The sequence below is a fragment of the Mirounga leonina genome, unplaced genomic scaffold (assembly GCF_011800145.1).
Source record: "Mirounga leonina isolate KUSES-001 unplaced genomic scaffold, KU_Mleo_1.0 Mir_97, whole genome shotgun sequence".
NCBI classification, from domain to species: Eukaryota; Metazoa; Chordata; class Mammalia; order Carnivora; family Phocidae; genus Mirounga; species Mirounga leonina.
This window is the reverse complement of record NW_023270889.1, coordinates 9,272,388-9,295,253: the sequence shown is the minus strand read 5'-3', so window position 1 is coordinate 9,295,253 and position 22,866 is coordinate 9,272,388. Positions and strand designations below refer to the sequence as shown.

Here is a 22,866-nt window from a genome sequence, read left to right as displayed (position 1 = left end):
TATTTCACAGTGATCTCAATGATTTTCAATCTAGCACTGGCTGAACAGGGGCCATAGAATTAAGTTATAATTATAAATAGGATGTCAGTAACTTTAATTTAAAAATAATGAATGGAGATTAGAAAAAGGGATGTGTTATGAAATGGCTTAGCAAATCACAGACATGAAAACCCCGTTTATTACACAGCTAACTTTTAAAATTTATTTGAAGATTTTACCTTATTCTCCCTCATTTTTTTTTTCAGGATTGGTGATTAAAAATGTGTAGCCATGCATGTGATTCATCTTCTAGCAAAGCTACTCCTTTCATGGAATGTGTTATTTATATACTGCTTTCATCACTTTTCTTGTTTTTCCTAAGATCTTAAGATCTTAAATTACTTTATTGGGTTTTTTTTTCATCTTTTTATTTAAATTCCAGTATAGTTAACATGCAGTGTAATATTACCTTTAGGTGTACAATATAGTGATTCAACAATTCCACACAATACTGGTGCTCATCACAAGTACACTCCTTAATCCCCATCACCTGTTTAACTCATCCCCCCGCCACCTCCCCTCTGGTAACCATCAATTTGTTCTCTATAGTTAAGAGTCTCTTTCTTGATTTGCCTCCCTCCCTCTTTTTTTTTTTTTTTACCCTTTGCTCATTTGTTTTGTTTCTTAAATTCCACATATGAGTGAAATCATATGTTATTTGCCTTTCTCTGACTTATTTTGCTTAACATTATACTCTCTAGCTGCAACCATGTCATTGCAAATGGTAAGATTTCATTCTCTTTTATGGCTGGGTAATATTCCATTGTACATATATACCACATATTCTTTATCCATTCATCAGTCAGTGGATACTTGGGCTGTTTCCATAATTTGGCTATTGTAAACAATGGGATGCATGTATCCCTTTGAATTCGTATTTTTGTATTCTTTGGGTAAATACCTAGTAGTGCAGTTGCTGGATCATTGGGTAGTTCTATTATTAAATTTTGAGGAACCTCCATACTGGTTTCCAGAGTGGCTGCACCAGCTTGCATTCCCACCAAAAGTGCAAGAGGTTTCCCCTTTCTCCACATCCTCACGCAAACCAGTTGTTTCTTGTGTTGTTGGTTTTAGCCATTCTTACAGGTGTGAGGTGATATCTTCTTGTGGTTTTGATTTACTTTCCCTGATGATGAGAGATGTTGAGCATCTTTTCATGTGTCTGCTGGCCAACTATATCCTCTTTGGAGAAATGTCTGTTCATGTCTTTGCCCATTTTTTTTATTAGATTGTTTGTTTTGGGGGTATTGAGTTTTAAAAGTTCTTTATATATTGTGGATACTAACCCTTTATTGGATATGTCATTTTCTCCCATTCAGTAGGTTCCCTTTTCATTTTTTTTTAAAGATTTTATTTATTTATTCATGAGAGACAGAGAGAGAGAGAGAGGCAGAGGGAGAAGCAGGCTCCCAAGGAGCAGGGACCCAGGACCCTGAGACCATGACCCGAGCCGAAGGCAGACGCTCAACCATCTGAGCCACCCAGGTGCCCTGGTTCCCTTTTCATTTTGTTGATTGTTTCCTTTGCTGTGCAGAAGCCTTTTATTTTGATGTAGTCCCAATAGTTTATTTTTGCTTTTGTTTCCCTTGCCTCAGGAGATATAGCTAGAAATAAGTTGCTACGGCCGATGTCAAAGAAGTTACTGCCTGTATTCTCTTTTAGGATTTTTATGGACTCAGGTCTCACATTTAGGTCTTTAATCAATTTTGAATTTATTTTTGTATATGGTATAAGAAGGTGGTCCACTTTCATTCTTTTGCATATAGCTGTCCAGTTTTCCCAACATCATTTGTTGAAGAGACTTTTTCTGATTGCATACTCTTATCTCTTTTGTCAAAGGATAATTGACCATATAGTTGCCGGTTTGTTTCTGAGCTTTATATCCTGTTCCATTGATCTATATGTCTATGTTTGTGCCAGTACCATACTGTTTTGATGACTACATCTTTGTAGTATAACTTGAAATCTGGAATTGTGATACCTCCAGCTTTGTGTTTCTTTTCTAAGGTTGTTTTGGCTATTCAGGGTTTTTTTTGTCATTTCATACAAATTTTTGGATCATTTGTTCAAGTTCTGTGAAAAATGCTGTTGGTATTTTGATAGGGGTTGCATTAAATCTGTAGATTGCTTTGGGTAGTATGGACATTTTAACAACATTAATTCCTCCAAACCATAAGCATGGTATATCTTTCCATTTGTTTGTGTCATCTTCAATTTCTTTCATCAATGTTGTATAGTTTTCAGAGTATAGTTCTTTCACCTCTTTGGTTAAGTTTATTCCTAGGTATTTTATTATTTTCACTAAAATTGTAAATGGGGTTGCTTTCCTAATTTTTCTCTTTCTATTGCTTCATTATTATTATATACAAATGTCACAGATTTCTGTACATTGACTTTGTATCCTATGACTTTACTGGATTCATATATCAGTTCTAGTAGTTTTTTAGTGGGGTCTAAATATGGTATCTTGTCATCTGCAAACAGTGAAAGTTATACATATTTTTCTTACTAATTTAGATGCTTTTATTTCTTTTTCTTATCTAATTGCTATGGGTAGGACTTCCAGTACTATGTTGAATAAAAGTGGTGAGAGTGGACATCCTTGGCTTGTTCCAGATCTTAGGGAGAAAGCTTTCAGTTTTTCACCATTGAGTATGATGTTACCTATAGGTTTTTCATTTATAGCCTTTATTATGTTGAGATATATTCCCTCTCAACTCACTTTGTTGAGTTTTTCTCATGAATGGATGTTGTACCTTGTCAAATGCTTTTTCTGACCTACTGAAATGATCACATGATTTTTATCCTTTATCTTGTTAATGTGATGTATCACATTGATTGATTTGCAAATATTGAACCACCCTTGCATCCTGGTACAAATCCGACTTGATCATGGTGAATGATTTTTTTAGAGTATTGTTAGAGCCAGTTTGCTAATATTTTGTTGAGGATTTTTGCATCTATATTCATCAGAGATATTGGCCTGTAGTTCTCTTTTTTTGTGGTGTCTTTATCTGGTTTTGCAATCAAGGTAACACAGGCCTCATAGAATGAATTTGGAATATTTTCTTCCTCTTCTATTTTTTGGAATAGTTTGAAAAGAATAGGTATTAACTCTTCTTTAAATGTTTGAAATATTCCACCTGTGAAACCCTCTTTGTTGGGAGTTTTTTTTTTAATTACTGATTCAATTTTGTTACTGGCAATTGGTCTGTTCAAATTTTCTATTTCTTCCTGATTCAATTTTGGTAGGTTATATGTTTCTAGACATTTATCCATTTCTTCTAGTTTGTCCAATTTCTTGGTATATAATTTTTCATAATCTTTTATAATTCTTTGTATTTCTTTGGTGTTGTTTTTATTTCTCTTCTTTCATTTCTGATTTTGTTTATTTGAGTCCTCTCTCTCTTTTTTTATGAGTCTAACTAAAGGTTCATCAATTTTGTTGATCTTTTTAAAGAACTAGCTCCTGGTTTCATTGATCTGTTCTATTGTTTTTTTTGTTTTGTTTTGTTTTTTAGTTTCTAGTTCAATTACTTCTGCTCTGATCTTTATTATTTCCTTTCTTTTATTGGTTTTGGGTCTTGTTTGTTCTTTTTCTAGATCGTTTAGGTGTAAGGTTAGGTAGTTTATTTGAGATTTTTCTTGCTTCTTGAGATAGGCTTCTATTGCTATAAACTTCCTTTTTAGAACTTTTGGTTCTTTTGGTACATCCTAGAGATTTTGGATCATTGTCTTTTCATTTTCATTTGTATCCATGTATTTTTTATTTCCTCTTTGATTTCTTGGTTGATCCATTTATTGTTTAGTAACATTTCATTTAACCTCCATGTATTTGTGGTCTTTCCAGAGTTTTGCTTGTGGGTGATTTGTAATTTCATAGCATTGTGGTCAGAAAAGATGCATGGATGACTTTGATCTTTTTTTGTCATTATTTTTAAGCCATTCATGCATATGCTACCATACTGGAATCAAGTTACTAATGTTAAAATCACACTAATGGGATGTGATATACTTACAGTGTACAAGCCAGACATTCATTCACTGTGCTGGGCAATATGAATCAAAGGACTGTTAGGATGAAACTCTTACCCTTATATGGATTACCAAAAAAAAAAGATAATTTTATAAAAAAAAAGTATGAATGGTATGCAACAGAGATCCAAGAGCCAGAGGAGTCACAAATTCCATGGGAATCAGAGAAAGAAGACTGTAAATTCTCATAAGGAAACTAAAGTTGATGCAAAAATTCTCACTACTGATTTATCATCATGCACATATGCTTTACATGTTTCTTTTAGTTATTAAATTAAATATTCTTCTTAGTACAACATGAAGTATGGAATGATCAATTAAAGTGACCAGTAAACAGTGCGAATTTTATGTGTTTAAAAATCATGAGACTCAGTATGTTGGAGAAATGAGTAATATTTCCTCTAACCTTAAGCACTAAATGTAATTATTGCCAGTCATAGCACTTCCAGATATAATGAATGCTATGAGAAACCATTTTCTACACAACCTGCTATATATTGACAGCTTCAAAATGCCAATTTCCCTGGAATGGTTACTTTCATATCTGATTGGCATAACCACTGCAGAAAAGGGAGTAATTAATAGAAAATCTACTAAGAAATGTTAGGAGCTAGAGAAAATTCTAGCATTGCCAGGATATAATGAATGTTCATGTTTTATATAATATTATGTTATTTCTATTAAGACGTTACTCTGAATTTCAGTTTTAAATTTTCCTCACTTGTATCAATGTATTGGCAAAAGAAGTTGATAAATCTGACTGTGATTAGGGACCCATCTTTTTATTTTTCTCCTCCAATTTTTGCTATTCCTGGGATCCCTCCTCTTCCTTCTTCTTCTTTCTTTTCCTCCTTCCTTTTTTCCCTCTTCTCCTTCTTCTCCTTTTTTTTCCTCTTTCTTCTTCTCCTTCTTCCTCCTCTTATTCTTACTATTACTATTATTATAATTTTGCTTGGATTTGTGAAAATTGAACTATCTAACCTGTTTACATAGAACCATAATTTTAGATTTTCTTGGGCTATTTTGAAGTAAATGAAAGTAAGTAAAACCTCTTTCATTTGTTACCCTTGCATCCTAAAAGTACATATTTATGACTTAATTATTTATTGGTAATAATAAAAGTTATGAACTCAATACTAGTTACAAGCTTTTATATCATAAATAAAAGCATGTTTAAGGAAATATTTAAGTGTGTAAGACTTCATATAAATATATGTACACACATGCACACACACAAATACATGCTGGAACTAGCTAGGAGAGGTTCAAAGAAAAGAAGTAAAATGTTTAAGCAGTTACATATGGATTTCAGAAATTAGGTACTATAACATACTACATAAACATGCCTTTGAAAATAAAAGAAATAGTTTAGTTTATTAAATCACAATGAATATCTGGAAAATATGAAATGAATATCGAATTTTTTATTATTTCCTGGAAACTAGCCTAACAAGATTATCTTAGAATAATAAGCCACTAATATTTTAATTCTATTAATCTAAACAGTATCTTTTCAGTGTATTAAAGATGTATAATCAAATAAGAACCCCTACTAGTCACTGAATGCATACTAAGATATTAGTGCATTTACTAATCACCGCAATTTTATAAAGTAAGGGATTTTGTCCTCATTTTACAAGGTCAAAAGACTGAGGCTTGGGGAGGTTAAGTAACTTGCTAGTCCTCACTGAGGAAGTGACAGTTGTGAATCAAACCATGATTCACAGACTCCAAAAATCTATACAAAATTTGAAGTTTACATTGTCTCTGAAATGTAGTACCTTAGGCTATAACATTAAAATTCTAAATACATTCAAAATAATTCAGATAAATTCATGAATGGTGGATCTCATTGGGCCAATAAGGTGAAATTTGAGTGCAGTATAATGGCATAGAGGAAAACATGCTTTTTCACAGAAGACTCACTTTTTTTCTCTTTTTTTTCTATATCACAAAGAGAAAGTTGACAGCATAAGCTATTAATCTAACTCCTGTTATGAAAAAACATTTTGTTTACATTCAATAAAATAAATTTCTGAGCCTTTAGATTTTTGGATTTTTAGAACAACTCCTATCTTAGCCTTCTAATGATGAATATTTTCATGAATGGTGAACTACTTCCCCTTTCATAGTGGGGGTTGCAATTGCCAGCAGGAAAATTTTCTTTAGCAATCTCACTTAGCACAATGCCCTTATTAAAGGTTGTCTCCACATGGTCAGGACAGACAGCATTCTCTCCTGAGGAAAGAGACTCTAAAAATGAAAATATGGGAGAATATTGACCAAACCAATATGGGAGAACGGTGGGGACAACAGTCAAATACATGGCCAAACATTTTCTTATGATAATTCATTTTGCTTTTAAGAAGAATGAAGATTTTAGAATAACTTAAATTTTACTAAACAATGAATATACCAATTGGTGTTTTTTGTTTGTGTTTTTTGTGTGATTTTTGTTTGTTTTTGAGACAGAGAGAGAAAGCGCATGCATAAGCTGGGGAAGGGAAGGTGAGGGGTGAGGGAGTTGGAGAGAGAGAATCTTAAGCAGGAGACCATTGCAGGGCTCGGTCTCACCACATTGAGGTCATGACCTGAGCCGAAATGAAGAGTCAGATGCTTAACCAACTGAGCTACTTCGGTGCCCCCGTACCAGTTGTTTATAATTTAAATGATAGTCTTGTATTTTAGAAGATATTCTAACATTATCTAGAAGGTCAGAGTTAAATTATTTTTTTCTGTTCTGCAAGCAGGATGTGTAGAGGCTAAAGATAATTGTTGCGTGCTTTTGCAGCTTAATTTGACACTTGTCACACGCTTCAGCTTACCTTAAATAATTTTTATATATTGTATAAAAAATACCTAATTTAAATGACGACAGAACTAAAACTATAGTGGTGTATTACTTCATTTTGATAATCTGACCTAAATCCAGTGTCTTGAGCAATATGATAAACCAGAGTTTAGCTTATTAGCTTAACTCTACTACATCGATGTTACTTCAATTCTAAACTTTTCCCTTGAAGGACAGAGGTGGAGATTAAAACAAAACAAAACAAAACTGTTGGTTTTCTGACTATAAAATATAAGATGTTAGAAATTTATATACTGCAAATCTAGGAAATTATGATAAAGTAAATGTTACTATCAATCTAATTATTGTTATTGTACTCATTTTGGTCTACTTTTCAGTAGTTTTTTTTTAGAAATTCATTTACCTTTTACATGATGTTATTGGTCGTCAGGGTATGTCTTAGATCATCTTTTTTTCATTCTACATACTCTTCAGGGATATCTTGTTGATTCCTAGGATTTTAGGTGCAGGTAGGAAGTTGGAAGTCTGACTTCATGGGTATGTATCTTGTGCAGTCATACAGGACTCTGGCTTTGAAGATCCCTGTGCTTGGCTTAATGCTTTTTTGACACCATCTTGAATACTTATACTGTTTGACCAAGGGGCTTTGCATTTTCATTTTTGACTTGCAAATTGTGTAGCATGAATTGGGAATCTTGGTGATAGCAGAAAACCCAGCCTCTTTCATTTCCAAAGTCATGAATCTTGTTCCAGTTTTCCTCAGCCAAAGAGAAGATGTTGCCATTTGCCATCATGTCTGTGAGGCTGAGACTTCATGGAAGGTTGACTTTGTCTAACTATCTATCCAGGAATGTTGGGGGGTTTTTGCTTATAGATACAATGATGAATTTATAGACTGTCAGTGATCCTGACCACAAATACCCCAGTGCCTTTCAAATCCTTACCTCCTGCCAAATCCCTCTTCTGGGGATGTCATATCTACAGTTCCATCTACCTTGAATATTTCCAATGAGGTAAGCTATGGGCAATTTAATCCCAGATTACACAAAACTGAAATTCAATTACTTCTCCTGTGAAGACTGTTTTATATTTCTGTATTGGATGTTGGATACTTCCAGTCACCTAAATAACACCATTAGAAGTGCGGGAGTCACCTTGTCCCTTTCTTCCAGATCCAGTCCATCATCAAGTACTGTCAGTTCTGTTTGTTAAATTGCTTTTGCTGTTATCTCAGGCTTGAGCTCTTTCAATAAGAGTTTGAAATCAATTTCATTTTAGCTATACTTTGTCCTTTACAAATCATTCTCCAATGTAGCTAAAGTAGTGGTATTTGAAAAATTCACATCTGGCCTTTTTATTCCCCTATTTAAAACTCTAAGATAACATTCTTATTTTCCTAAATAAGACTTCTAAAGCCATTCATTATTTGAAGCTACCGATATCATCTTTCCTCACAGCACATATTCTTCAACGGATTCTCTCTCCTTTTCATTCCTCTGCCTCCTACTTTTTGGATTAGCCAACTTTTAGACATCAGTTAGGTTGTTTTGCCCCAGAAAATTAACACACATGAACACTACACACACATTACTTCTTTGATTTTATGTTCTAGGAAAATTCTACTCCTTCCATTCTAGCCACACTGGTCGCCTAACTTTTTTTTTTTTTTTGACATGCCAAATATGCATTCACAAATATGCCTTTACACTCATTGGCTGATTCTTTTCTTCCAGAAAGATTAAGACTAACTCTGCCACTTCATTCAAGCCTTTACTCAACAAGGCCCTACCTACTCTGATGATCTCAATTTATATTGCAAGTGCCCAACCCTTGCTCCACTGTAGCACTTGCAATTACTAATCTCTCTGACATCACTTTTTCTTTTTTTTGCCATAAACTTATAATCTTCTTACCAATATATTGAACATTATTTATATCTTTATTAGAAAATTTATTTTTTATTTTGCAAAACATATTTATAACCTTTGCATAATTTTCCATTTGGATGTTAGTTTTTCCCTTGTATATTTGTGATACATTTTTGCACATTAATTATGTTAATCCTTTAACTTAAATTTTTTACTAAAAGTTTATTGCTATTTTTCTAATAGTTTATCTTCTGCCTTCTTTTGTTTATTGCCTATGCTAGCTTCATAAACAGCTATTACCAAGTTTATTGCCCCTCTTACCAACAAAACTAGGGGCCATTTTTTCTCCTTCTACCTTGTTGTTTTGTATAAAACCTGCTTTTGACTTTAATAGAGTTAGTCTTGGCTTTGCTCACTGTTTCTCAAAACACACTTAGGTAGTTTGTTTTGTTTTGCTTTTTAGTCATATTTCTTCTGGACACCAATTTTAGATCACCATTCTGAACGATGATACTGTTTTCTGCAAGATTCACTTCATGAACAATGTGCCTGTGCTCATAACCTTTAACAATATTGGCATGGTATAATAGTCTACTTACCACCCTCTCTTTTGCTTGAATCCCAGATCTTCACAATAAAGTAATAAAACATAGAGGTTTTCTGTTTCTGGAAAGAATGCTTTAATTAGTTTTGTAAAGTGATGGTTAGAATACAAAATATTCTCACTGACACAATACTGATTTATACTGGATGGGTCAGATTTTGAAATTAGGTTGGATGTCACATCCTGATGTGTTCATAATGGTTCAATCAAGTATGCCTTAGGGTGGTATAAATGTATCCTGGGAATAGTGTAGAGCAAAATCAGCTGGATCTATGATCTTGCAAATTTGTTTAAATTCTTATTATATTTAATTCAATAAATATTTATTGAACTTTATGTAAAGCTAAAAATATGTGTAAAGTACTAGAAATATAATGAAAAACAAACCATAGTTCTTATATATATGGAGTATATGGCCTAATGAAGAGGACAGACAAATAAACAGGCAATTATGCCTCAGCATAAGTGCTAAAATAAAGCAGGAAGGTGCTGTGGGAGCACGTAGGGGAGAATTTCCACTACAGTCCCAAGAGGCACAGGGAAGGTTTTCTAGAGGAAGTAAAGGCTGTACTGAGACCTAAGTGCATAAGCTACCAATATCATCTATACATCCTTTACAGCCATAAAGGAGTTAGATGAAATTGTAGAGAAGGTGAAAAAAAGGTCAAGAAATCCACAGGCAGCGATGGCCACTTTAAAGCTTTTTTTTTTTTCTTTTAATGCTAAAATGATGAGGTATTTTAAAGTAGTTAAAAAAAATAAGTGGTGGTGCAAATATGACTCATTGTAAGCACTAGTTATTGTTTTTATTTTTGAGCTTGTTCTACCTGCATAGCTATGTCATTTGAAAACTACATTCGTCTGTGATTATTACAGCTGAGCCCCTCTTTTTACATTGTTAGTAAAGAAATCTATTAGAAAGAATAAAACTCCATTGTTACTTTGTTCACTGTTCCAGCTTATATTCTTTATATAAGTATAAAGTACATTTCTGTTGAATAAAGAAAAATATTCTTGCTGAAAATATAATTAAGTTTTCTGTATATTCTAATTAATAGCTGTTGTCTTCTGTCTTTAGGGATATATATATATATATATATAAAGTATGTGTGTGTGTGTGTGTGTGTGTGTGTGTGTGTATATATATATATATATATATATATATAAAGTATGTATATATATTCTCCCAAATGGAATACAGGGATACCTCACAAACCATTTCTATTATTGTATACTAGTTTCAGTAAAGATGATAGACTTAAGGACAAGTTTACTTAGCAAATTAGATAGCTATCAATTAAGAAAAAACTATTAATAAAGGGCAGATACTTCTTTTTAAATGAAAAATTGCATGATCTTTTTCTTCTTAAAGATTTTTTTTATTTGTCAGAGAGAGCACACAAACAGGGGGAGTGGCAGGCAAAGGGAGAGGGAGAAGCAGGCTTCCCGCTGAGCAAGGAGCCCAACGTGGGACTCCATCCCAGGACCCTGGGATCATGACCAGAGCCGAAGGCAGGCACTTTACCTGCCTGAGCCACCCAGGCATCCCTACAATCTTTATCTAGAAAAATGTTGACTTCACCTAGAGTTAAATGGAATCATGCCTTGAAGGAAACTCTGTTGTGCATAGTCTGTACAATATCATTATAGTTATGTCACAGTGGAAGACACGTTTGTTTGTTTTTTAAAAATTTTATTTATTTATTTGACAGAGAGAGAAAGAGATAGCGAGAGCAGGAACACGAGCAAGGGGGTGTGGGAGAGGGAGAAGCAGGCTTCCTACGGAGCCGGGAGCCCGATGTGGGGCTCCATCCCAGGACCCCGGGATCATGACCTGAGCCGAAGGCAGACGCTTAACGACTGAGCCACCCAGGCGCCCGACATGTTTGTTTTTTAATCTTTCATAGTGACAAGTAGAACATGAGTCTTCTGTTGAAAATATATTATCCACTTGAATTGCAAAGTAGGTAAGCCTTTTTCTATTAAGTTCAATGAAAAGGGATTTTTTAAATATTTTTATAAATTTAGATGAATAATTTGAATATTAGGGATTGTGCATGTTAATTTTAATACTTCAAAGAGTTAATAAATTCTTTCTAAAACTAAATTTCAGTTCAAAAATGTATGTAAATCAACATGTGTACCTTTTTGCCATGTATACTTTATTGCCCTGACTCTAGGTAAAATATATGCATATAATTGCAAAAGCATTATAAAAGATTTAACTGACAGGATTTTAGATTAATTTAATCTTGTTTCAGCAAAATGTAAATATAAACCCAAAATTTTCTGTTATTCAAGATAATCAGGGATGTCAAAGATAAAGATGTATTACAATGTGAGAAAAGACACACACATTAACATACACACACCCCTCAGAGTAGTTGGAACTAAAAACCAGTTGCAGAGACAGAAATTTATCACAGTGAATACAAAACATCCAAGGGAGTGGAGAATACTAGACCTGGAGTTTAGAATTGTGATCTTTGGCTTCAATTCTTTCTACATGTAAAAAAAGAACAAGTTAGACAACACCCTTTTGGATGACTGTTGCAGTTAAGAAATTGTATGTTTTTAATAGATGCTTATTCATTCAGCATTCTACCTAGTGCTGTATTGAGTATGAAAAATTAGAGCTACCTTGCAGTGAAAACACACCACTATGAATAAGCATGTTTCATCTCATTCAAGCTCTACAATCCTATGAAACACAGATAGGTTGCCTTGTTCTAAACTTGTTTTTCACGATGAAAGTTGGTATCATGGACTGAGTGTTTGCAGGCATTTTCACTGCAGCTGAGCCATGTCCTTCCTGCAGGGGCAGCCAGTCCTCCTAAAAGCATTAATAGTAGCCTGATGTTGGACTCCTATTTATTCATTTGACAGAGAGAGAGAAAGCGAGCGAGAGAGAGAGAGAGAGCACAAACAGGGGGGAGCAGCAGGCAGAGGGAGAGGGAGAAACAGGCTCCCTGCTGAGCAAGGAGACCGATGTGGGACTCAATCCCAGGACCCTGGGATCATGACCTGAGCCAAAGGCAGACGCTTAACCGACTGAGCCACTCAGGCGCCCTGATGTTGGACTCCTAAAGAACATTCTTGAAGTTCCCCACCAGTTGAAAGATGGAACATCCCCTCAAATTTGCCATTCCTTTGGGAAATATATTTTTTTTATTTTTGCAAAAGATACATATGATTTTAAGGGATATTTTATATAGACATCAGAAAAAGCTTTAATGCTATACTATAAATAATTATAAAAATTATCTTGGGTAAATATAAGTACAAGAGTTTAAAATTTTCATTTAAATATTAAACCTTTAAATATTGACACATTCATATATTACAGTACTTTATTTATTTATTATTTAAATTCAAGTTAGTTAACATATAGTGTAGTGTTTGTTTTAGTAGAATTTAGTGATTTATCACTTACATGTAACACCCAGTACTCATCCCAACAAGTGCTTTCCTTAATGCCCATCAACCATTTAGCCCATCCCCCTACCCACCTCCCCTCCAGCAACCCTCAGTTTGTTCTGTGTGGTTAAGAGTCTCTTATGGTTTGCTCCCTCTATGTTTTTATCTTATTTTATTTTTCCTTCCCTTCCCTTCCACTATGTTCCTCTATGTTGTTTCTTAAATTCCACATATAATGAAATCATATAATATTTGTCTCTCTCTGACTTATTTTGCTTAGCATAATACACTCTACTTCCATCCACATTACTGGAAATGCCATGATTTCATTCTTTTTGATGGCTGAGTAATATTCCATTGTGTATAGATACACCACATCGTTTTTATCCATTCATCAGTCAGTGGACATTTGGGCTCTTTCCATAATTTGGCTGTTGTTGATAATGCTGCTGTAAACATTGGGGTGCATATGCCCCCCTTTGAATCAGTATTTTTGTACCCTTTGGATAAATACCTAGTTGTGTACTCCCAAGGTCATAGGGTAGTTCTATTTTTAACTTTTTGAGGAAATTCCATACTGTTTTACAGAGCGGCTGCACCAGTTTGCCTTCCCACCAACAGTTCAGAAGGGGTCTCCTTTCTCTGCATCTTCATCAACATCTATTATTTTCTGAGTTGTTAATTTTAGCCATTCTGACTGGTGTGAGGTAGTATCTGGTTGTGGTTTTGATTGGTATTTCTCCAATGATGAGTGATGTTAAACATTTTTTCATGTGTCTGTTAGCCATCTGTATGTCTTCTTTGGAAAAATGTTTATGTCTTCTACCCATTTCTTAATTGGATTATTTGTTTTTTGGGTGTTGAGTTTGGGAAGTTTTTTATAGACTGTAGATACTAACCGTTTATCAGATATGTCAGTTGCTAATATCTTCTCCTGTTCCATCGGTTGCCTTTTAATTTGGTCGATTTTTTCCTTCACTGTGGAGAAGCTTTTTATCTTGATGAAGTCCCGATAGTTCATTTCTGCTTTTGCCTTGCTTCCAGCGACCTGTCTACTAAAAAGTTGCAGCAGCTGAGGTCAAAAGAGTTGCTGCCTGTTTCCTCCTCTAGGATGTAATGGTTTCCTCTCTCACATTTAGGTCTTTCATTCATTTTTAATTTATTTTTGTATATGGTGTAAGAAAATGGTCCAGTTTCATTCTTCTGCATGTTGCTGTCCAGTTTTCCCAACATTATTTGTTGAAGAGACTGTCTTTTTTCATTGGACATTCTTTCCTGCTTTGTTGAAGATTAGTTGACCATAGAGTTGAGGGTCCATTTCTGGGCTCTCTATTCTGTTCCATTGATCCATGTGTCTGTTTTTGTGCCAGTACCATACTATCTTGATGATTACAGCTTTGTAAGATACCTTGAGGTCTGGGATTGTGATGCCTCCCACTTTGCTTTTCTTTTTCAAGATTGCGTTGGCTATTTGGGGTCTTTTGTGGTTCTATACAAATTTTAGAATGGTTTGTTCTAGTTCTGTGAGAAATGCTATTAGCATTTTGTTAGGGATTGCTTTGAATGTGTAGATGGCTTTGGGTAGTATAGGGATATTTTAATGATATTTATTCTTCCAGTCCATTCCTTGTGTCATCTTCAATTTCTTCCATAAGTTTTCTGTAATATTCACAGTACAGATCTTTTACCTCTTTGGCTAGGATTATTCCGAGGTATCTTATGGTTTTGGTGCAATTGTAAATGGGATAAATTCCTTGATTTCTCTTTCTGCTGCTTCATTATCAGTATATAGAAATGTAACAGATTTCTTTACATTGATTTTGTATCCTGCAATTTGCTGAATTTGTGTATTTTGGTGGAGTCTTTCAGGTTTCTACATAGAGTATCATATCATTTGGGAAGAGTGAACATTTGACTTCTTCCTTGCTGATTTGGATGCCTTTTATTTCTTTTTGTTCTCTGATTACTGAGGCTTTAGGACTTCTAGTACTACGTTAAATAACAATGGTGGGAGTGGACATCCCTGTCTTGTTCCTGTCAGTAGAGGAAAAGCTCTGTTTTTCCCCATTGAGGATGATATTAGCTGTGGGTCTTTCATGTATGGTCTTTATTTTGTTGAGGTATGTTCCATCTATCCCTACTTTCTTGAGGGTTTTTGTCAAGAATAGATGATTTACTTTGTCAAATGCTTTTTCTGCATCTATTGGGAGGATCGTATCATTATTACCCTTTATTTTATTGATGTGGTGTATAACATTGATTGACTTACAAATACTGAACCACCTCTGCAGCCCAGGAATAAATCCCACTTGGTCATGGTGAATAATCCTTTTAATGTACTGTTGGATTCAATTAGCTAGTATCTTGTTGAGAATTTTTGCATTGATATTCATCAGGGATATTGGTTTGTAATTCTCCTTTTTAGTGGGGTCTTTGTCTGGTTTGGGAATTAAGGTAATGCTGGCCTCATAGACTGAGTTAGGAAGTTTTCCTTTCATTTCTATTTTTTTGGAACAGCATCAGAAGAATAGGTATTAATTTTTCTTTAAATGTTTGGTAGAATTCCCCTGGAAAGCCATCCTGCCCTGGATTCTAGTTTGTTGTGAGATTTTTGATTACCAATTCAATTTCTTTGGTGGGTTTGGGTCTGTTCAAAGTTTCTATTTCTTCCTGTTTTAGTTTTGGTAGTTTATATGTTTCTAGGAATTTATCCATATCTTCCAGATTCCCCCATTTTTTTGGCATATACTTTTTCATAATATTCTCTTATAATTATTTGTATTTCTGTGATGTTGGTTGAGATCTCTCATCTTTTATTTATTTGGGTTGTTTCTCTTTTCTTTTTGATAAGTTTGGCTAGGGGTTTATCAATTTTGTTAATTCTTTCAAGGAACCAGTTCCTGGTTTTGTTGATCTGGTCTACTGTTTTTTTTTTCTTTATCATTTATTTCTGCTCTAATCTTAACTATTTCCCTTCCTCTGCTGGCTTTAGGCTTTATTTGCTGTTCTTTTCCCAGCTCCTTAAGGTGTAAGTTTAGGTAGTGTATTTGCAACTTTTCTTGCTTCTTGAGGAAGGCCTGTGTTACTATATTATTCCTTCATATGACCACCTTTGCTCCATCCCAAAGGTTTTGGGCTGCCATGTTTTCATTTTCATTGCTTCCATGTATTTTTTAATTTCTTCTTTAATTTCCTGGTTAACCCATTTATTCTTTATTAAGACGTTCTTTAACCTCCTCATATTTACAGTTATATTTGTATATATAACCTCTTTTTTAAATTTTTTCTTGTGATTGACTTCAAGTTTCATAATGTTTTGTCTGAAAATTTGCATGGTATGATCTCAATCTTTTTGTACTGGTTGAGGTCTGATTTGTGGCCCAGTATGTGATCTATTCTGAAGAATGTTCCATGTGCGCTCAAAAAGAATGTGTATTCTGCTTTAGGATGAAATGTTCTAAATATATTTGTTAAGTTTATCTGGTCCAGTGTGTCATTCAAAGCCATTATTTCCTTGTTGATCTTCTGCTTAGATCATCTGTCCATTGCTGAGTGGGATGTTAAAATCTCCTACTATTATTGTATTATTATCAATGAGTTTCTTTAAGTTTTTTATTAATTGATTTATATATTTGCTCCCAAGTTTGGTGCATAAATACTTATAGTTGTTAGTTCTTCTTGTAAAAAAAAAATTTTATAATTAAAAAATTATAAAAATGATATAGTACCCTTCTTCATCTCTTATTACAGTCTTTGACTAAAAATCTAGTTTGTCTGACATAAGTGTGGTTAATTCATCTTTCTTTTGATGTCCTTTAGCATGATAGATGGTTCTCCACCCCCCTCACTTTCAATCTGGAGCTGTCTTGTCTAAAATGAGTTTCTTGTAAGCAACATATCAATGGGTCCTGTTTTTTCTATCCATTCTGATACCTTGTCTTTCAATTGGAGCATTTAGTCCATTTACATTCAGTGTAATTATTGATAGATATGAATTTAGTACCATTGTATTACCTGTAAAGTCACAGTTGCTGTAGATTATCTCTAGTTCCTTTCTAGTCTTTATTGCTTTTGGTCTGTCCCATTCAAAGAGTCCCCTTTAATATTTCTTGCAGAGCTGGTTTATTGGTCACAAACTCCTTTAGTTTTTGCTTGTCTTGGAAACTCTTAATCTTTCCTTCTATTCTGAACGACAGTCTTGCTGTGTATAGTATTCTTGGCTGCATATTTTTCCCATTCAGCATGTTGAATATATCATGCCTCTCTTTTCTGGCCTACCAAGTTTCGGTGGACAGATATGCTGCTAACCTAATATGTCTACCCTTATAGGTTAAGAACCTTTTGTCCCTAGCTACCTTCAGAATTTCCTTTTAACTTTGTATTTTGTAAGTTTCACTGTGATATGTCTTGGTGTTGACCTGTTTTGTTGATTTTGAGGAGAGTTCTCTGTGCCTCTTGGACTTGAATGGCTGTTTCCTTTACCAGATTAGGGAAGTTTTCAGCTATAATTTGTTCAAATAAACCTTCTGCTCTTTTTCCCTCTCTTATTCTTCTGAGACTCCTAGGATATAGATATTATTGTGCTTTGTGGAATCCCTGAGTTCCCTGAGTCTATATTTGTGATCTAATACTTTTCCTCTTCTTTTCAGCTTCATTATTTTACATAATTTTATGTTATATATCAACTATTTTTTCCTCTGCTTCTTCCATCCTTGATGTGATTACATCCAGTCAGTTTTGCATCTCAGTTATAGCATTTTTTATTTTGGCCTGACTTTTTTTTAGGTCTTTTATCTCTGCAGCCAGTGTTTCTCTGGTGTCTTCTGTGCTTCTTTCATGCCCAGCTAGTATTCTTTTATTTCTGTTGTTCTAAATTCTTGTTCAGATATATTGCTTATATCTGTTTGAGCAAATCCTTGGCTGTGATTTCTTCTTGATCTTTCTTTTAGGGAGAATTCCTCCATCTTGTCATTATGTCTAGGTTTCTGTCTTCTGTGTGTTATCAAAGCCTGTTATGTTTCCTGCTCCTGCGAGTAATGCTATATTAAGAAGGGGTCATACACTGTCCAGGGCCTGATCCTTCAGGAAATGTTTCTGGTGTATTCTGTGTGTACTCTGCTGCTGTGTTTTGGTTGCTCTTTACCACAGGTCAGTCTTCTACAGAGTTCCTCCTTACTTGCTGAGGGGAGTGTTCAGACCTTTAACTATGTGTCCTTTGATTTGTTTGTAAGATAAACCTGATTAAAGAAAAAAGCATGATCCAAGAAAAGAGAAAAGTAAAAGGAACAAAAAGCCAAACAGGCAAACAAGCAAAAAACTATAAGCCGGATTCCAAAGTAAAATAAAGAGGGAAAAAAAAAACCTGACCCAAAAATGAGAAGAAACAAACCAACCAACAAGTGAACAAAAGACTATAAGCCTGATTTCAAAGGAAAAAACAAAAAAAAAACAAAAAAAAATAAAATAAATAAAAAATAAAATATAAAACATATATATTAAAAAAAGAAGAAGCCTGGTCCTATCTCCTCCACCAGAACTGAAGCTGATGCTTTGGAGCATTCTGTGATCAGTACACTTGGTACATCCGGGTGCCTGTGTTGGTCTTTTGAGGGAGAGGCCCATGCCCTGGCTCACAATCAGACCTCCCCTAGTAAATATGCCCCTATCTAAAGAAGGCAGACACAAAAGGCCACATGTAGTATGATTCCATTTATGTAAAATGTCCAAAATAGGCAAATCTGTAGAGACAAAAAGTAGATTAATGATTGCCTAGGGCTGGGTTAAACTGGAGAGTGACTACTAATGGGTACAGGGTTTCCTTTTTGGGGGCTAGTGAAATGTTCTAAAATCGATTGTGGTGATGGTTGTACAACTGTAAATATGCCAAAAATCATTGAATCGTATACTTTCAATGGGCAAATTGTATAGAATGTGAATTATATCTCACAAAAACTGTTATTAAAAAAAAAAAAATGCCCCTGCTGGGGATAGGAGGGAGCAGGGTTTTGTGTAAATAACTCCAGACTCCACTGGAGGTGCTGTGTTTCTCTCTGAAGTCTGACATTCTGGTGGGTTGAGGGTTGGAAGATGGTGTCACCCCACCCTCCAGTCCCAAGGAGGGGACCTCCTGGCCACCGCTGTTCAGGAGGCCCTAACAGAAATGCGAAGACTCTCCCCTCCTGTGTCCCAGGCTTTCACTAGATCCCTGCCATTGGCATACCCAGCACCACAAGTCTGTGTTTTATCTCTGGCTGGTGGCTGGAATTCAAAACTCCAAAATCTTAAAAGACCCAGCAAGGTGCTGACTGGCTCCGCTCCTCCAGAGGAGAGCCTTGCAATGCTGCACCCAGCATGGTTCTGTCCCTGAAAAGTAGTTGCATACCTATGCAGGTGCCCGGAGTCTGTGGTCAAGCACAGGGAAAAGCTGCAACCAAGTTATCTGCCCTCTGCATGTGCCTCTGTCCCCTGCTGTTGAACAGCCACTCAGTGGTGCCCCGTAGTCCTTTTGTGCTTGGAGAAGCAATATACCCTCTTCCAAATGTGCTCCAGGAAGGGGAACAGTTATCTCCCAGTGAGACCCAGGGGATCCCCCACCAGAATGTCTTGTGTGAAAGCTACACCCCCCTCTCTCTCCTGCTCTCCCTCTCTCCCTGACTTCTCTCTGTGAAAAGGGCTCCCACTCCTCCACGACACTGCAGCTTTTCTCTGCCCCAATTCATGTCTCTGAACCTCTCATCTGCCACATTCTCTCCCTCCAAATGTGCAGATTGTTTTCTCAATCCTCAGACTGAGTTCCTAGTTGTTCAAAATGATTTGATGTTGATCTAGCTGTGTTCGAAGGACGAGGCAAGCCCAGAGTCCCCTGATTACTCCACCATCTTAACTCCTCCTTCTCGAAATACTTTATTTAAATATTAAATTGAGACCTGGCACATGGCAGGTATACATATAGGTTAGTATCTCTGGGGAAACAGTAGAGCTTATGTTTACTTCTGTTAACATATTTCCTGAGTATCTTTCTGCTTCTTGTTGGTCTTTTACATATAGGCACAACAGGTTTTTCAGCTACATCCTGGCTGCCCACTACACTCTAAAACTTCAGCGTGTCACCATGATAGTTTCCCATGCTTCCAGCCAGCCTGCCTCTCCTGTGTTTTTCCCTCACTCACAGATAAAAATATATTTTATAATTTTTCTAGGGTTAGTTGCATTTTAACGTTTAACATTTAACGTTTTGGGGTTTTTGTTTGTTTTGCTTAAACCAAATTAAAGCAGAACTGCTTTTTTTACATGAGAATAAATGTTCCAAGGATCGTGCTCCCCTTGGTCACCTGTATTTCATCCATACCTAGCTAAGTGTCTGGCTTACAGTAGGCACAAATGGATGAATATGTGACCCTCAAATCTCTAATTTGAAGCACGGAACAAATCTATTAGCATTTAAATATATCCCTGTATACAGATTCAAATGATCTTACACTGTGGTTGTATTATGAATTAAGCCAACTTTATCAGTTTCTGTAGATGTTTTAAGTCTAGAATAATAGGATATGAAACTAGAGATAGAGAAGTTGGATAATTGAGAGTCACATGGGCAATGCTGAGGACATTTATTATTTATTATTTATTTATTTACTTTAAAAGATTTTATTTATTTATTTGACAGAGAGAGACAGCAAGAGAGGGAACACAAGCAGGGGGAGCGGGAGAGGGAGAAGCAGGCTTCCTCTAAGCAGGGAGCTCCACGTGGGGCTTGATCCCAGGACCCTGGGATCATGACCTGAGTCAAAGGCAGACGCTTAATGGCTGAGCCACCCAGGCACCCCATATTTATTATTTTTTCTTCTTTTTATAGATAGGGTTCAATTACAAAATTTTAAGCTATGTTTGAAATGGCTCACTAAATGTCCCCTCATAGCAGATTGGTTGAATAAACTTCAGCTCACTTATACAATGAATTAAGAGGTAGGTTTTATTTTATTTTATCTTATATTTAAGATTTTATTTATTTATTTGATAGAGACAGAGAGAGCGAGAACAAGCAGGGAAGAGAGGGAGAAGCAGGCGAGAACTGAGCAGGGAGCCTGATGCGGGGCTCAATCCCAAGACCTTGGGATCATGACCTGAGCCACCCAGATGCCCAAGAGGTAGATATTTTAAATATATTAACAATTAGAGCCTTACCCACAGTATTCTATATAGAAATTTTAATGCCATTCATATGTATAGAAGATCTAAAACAAATAATTACAAACAATACATTTATTTCAATGGGGGAAAAAGCCCATTATATATTATTGAATGAAAGTCTGGGTATAAAAAAAAATTATGCACTGCTTTCTTCTTTTAAATATATGTATATATTAAAATGTATGGATTATAAATCGCAAAAGATATCTAGGAAGAACCAAAATATTAACAATGGTTAAGTCAGTGGTAGCATTAAATACAGATTTTTATTTGCTCTCTGTTTGGCTCTAATTTTTCTAAGCTTTCATCAATGAATATACTCCTTCAATAGTTGTGAGCCATTATAATAATCCAGGTTAAAATTGATGAGAATGTGAATTATTGGTAGTCAAGATTGGTAGTACAAATGGGAGAAAGGCATAAAATATTTAGGAGATAAAATTAGTAGGAATAGAGGATGAACAAAAAGAGAATAGTTAAAGTTGAATATCAGATTTCTTCACTTTCTGGGTATATGTCTTTGCCACTAACTAAAATGACCAAAATAGAGAATGCTTAGTGAAAGAAAGTTTAAGTTTAATCTGGGGCATGTTGAGTGTAATATGAGTCTAGGGCATATGGTAAAATAAATAAGCAAAAAATAAATAGAGAAATAAAATAAGGAAGATATATTCTATAAGAAGAGTTTTTTAGGGGAAAGATTAAAGGAGTCAGCTAGAGAAAGTGGATTTTCAGTAAAGAGCAACAACATAACAATAAAATCTATGAATGAGGCTAAAAGAAGTAGTTTGATAGTATGGATGTCTTAAAAACTAAGAGTAAAATGTTTCAGAAAGTAAACAATAAAAAATGTGAAAAGCAATGGAGATTTAAAAAAACAGGCTGCAAAACATAAATTGCTATTACAGCAAGAGGACATTGATGTGGACAATGGGCACAAAAATGTGGCTTGGCTAAGGCAGTGAGTAGAAAATGAGGAAGGAGAGATAGTATGAAATAGAATGGTATCTAGATGGGGATTCACGTGGAGACTTTTTTCCAATGTTATTTTGTTGTTTTTCTTTATTTTTTGATTTTTTAAAGGATGATTGAGATGTAAATAGGCTTATAGCCCAAGATTCAAAAATTGCTCAAATTAAAAGTAGAAAGGGATATCGTATGTGATTAAATTTTCCTTTCATTCTTCTTTTCCCCTAAATAGTGCCTGGCTTGGCCAGCATAAAACTCAACTCTTGGCACACACCAACTGACTATAGAAGAGACAAATCAAAGGTATAAGGCAGATTACAAAGAATAGAGTTTAAGATGGACAACTTCACACAGTGCCATCAGGAAGAATTCATTGGTGAAAAATCTAGCCCAAAGATAGGGAAACCATTTAGAAAGCAGAAACTTTAACTCAGTAAAGAATTGGGCGCCTGGGTGGCTCAGTTGGTTAAGCGACTGCCTTCGGCTCAGGTCATGGTCCCGGAGTCCTGGGATCGAGTCCCACATCGGGCTCCTGGCTCAGCAGGGAGCCTGCTTCTCCCTCTGACCCTCTCCCCTCTCATGCTGTTTCTCTCTCAAATAAATAAATAAATAACATCTTAAAAAAAATTTAACTCAGTAAAGATAGGTCTAGACTACAAATGAAATAGAGGGATGGAAAAAGAGAAGAAATCCAAATAAAAAATAGTTGCTGACTAATTGAATGATCATGAAACTAAGTATTTCTAGGTTTGACCAGTTGTATAGAAGCAGTGAAATCCCTGACTCTAGGAAGTGGTCACTGGTCCCACTGCACCTGGAAGAGTCTGGGCCTTGTGTTCTCCTTGATGTTAGGTCCTCTTCTCTTGGAATTTTTACTAGTGAGTCTACTTTTAAACGTATCTACTGCTCATCTATTGCATATCCCATTTCAC

At 35.2% G+C, this 22,866-nt stretch overlaps 1 protein-coding gene across 1 annotated transcript in view; it reads left to right on the top strand.

Moving 5' to 3' along the window:
- Window positions 1-22,866, top strand: part of LOC118006515 (potassium/sodium hyperpolarization-activated cyclic nucleotide-gated channel 1) — a 359,934-nt gene that overhangs the window by 137,897 nt on the left and 199,171 nt on the right. The window lies entirely within an intron of this gene.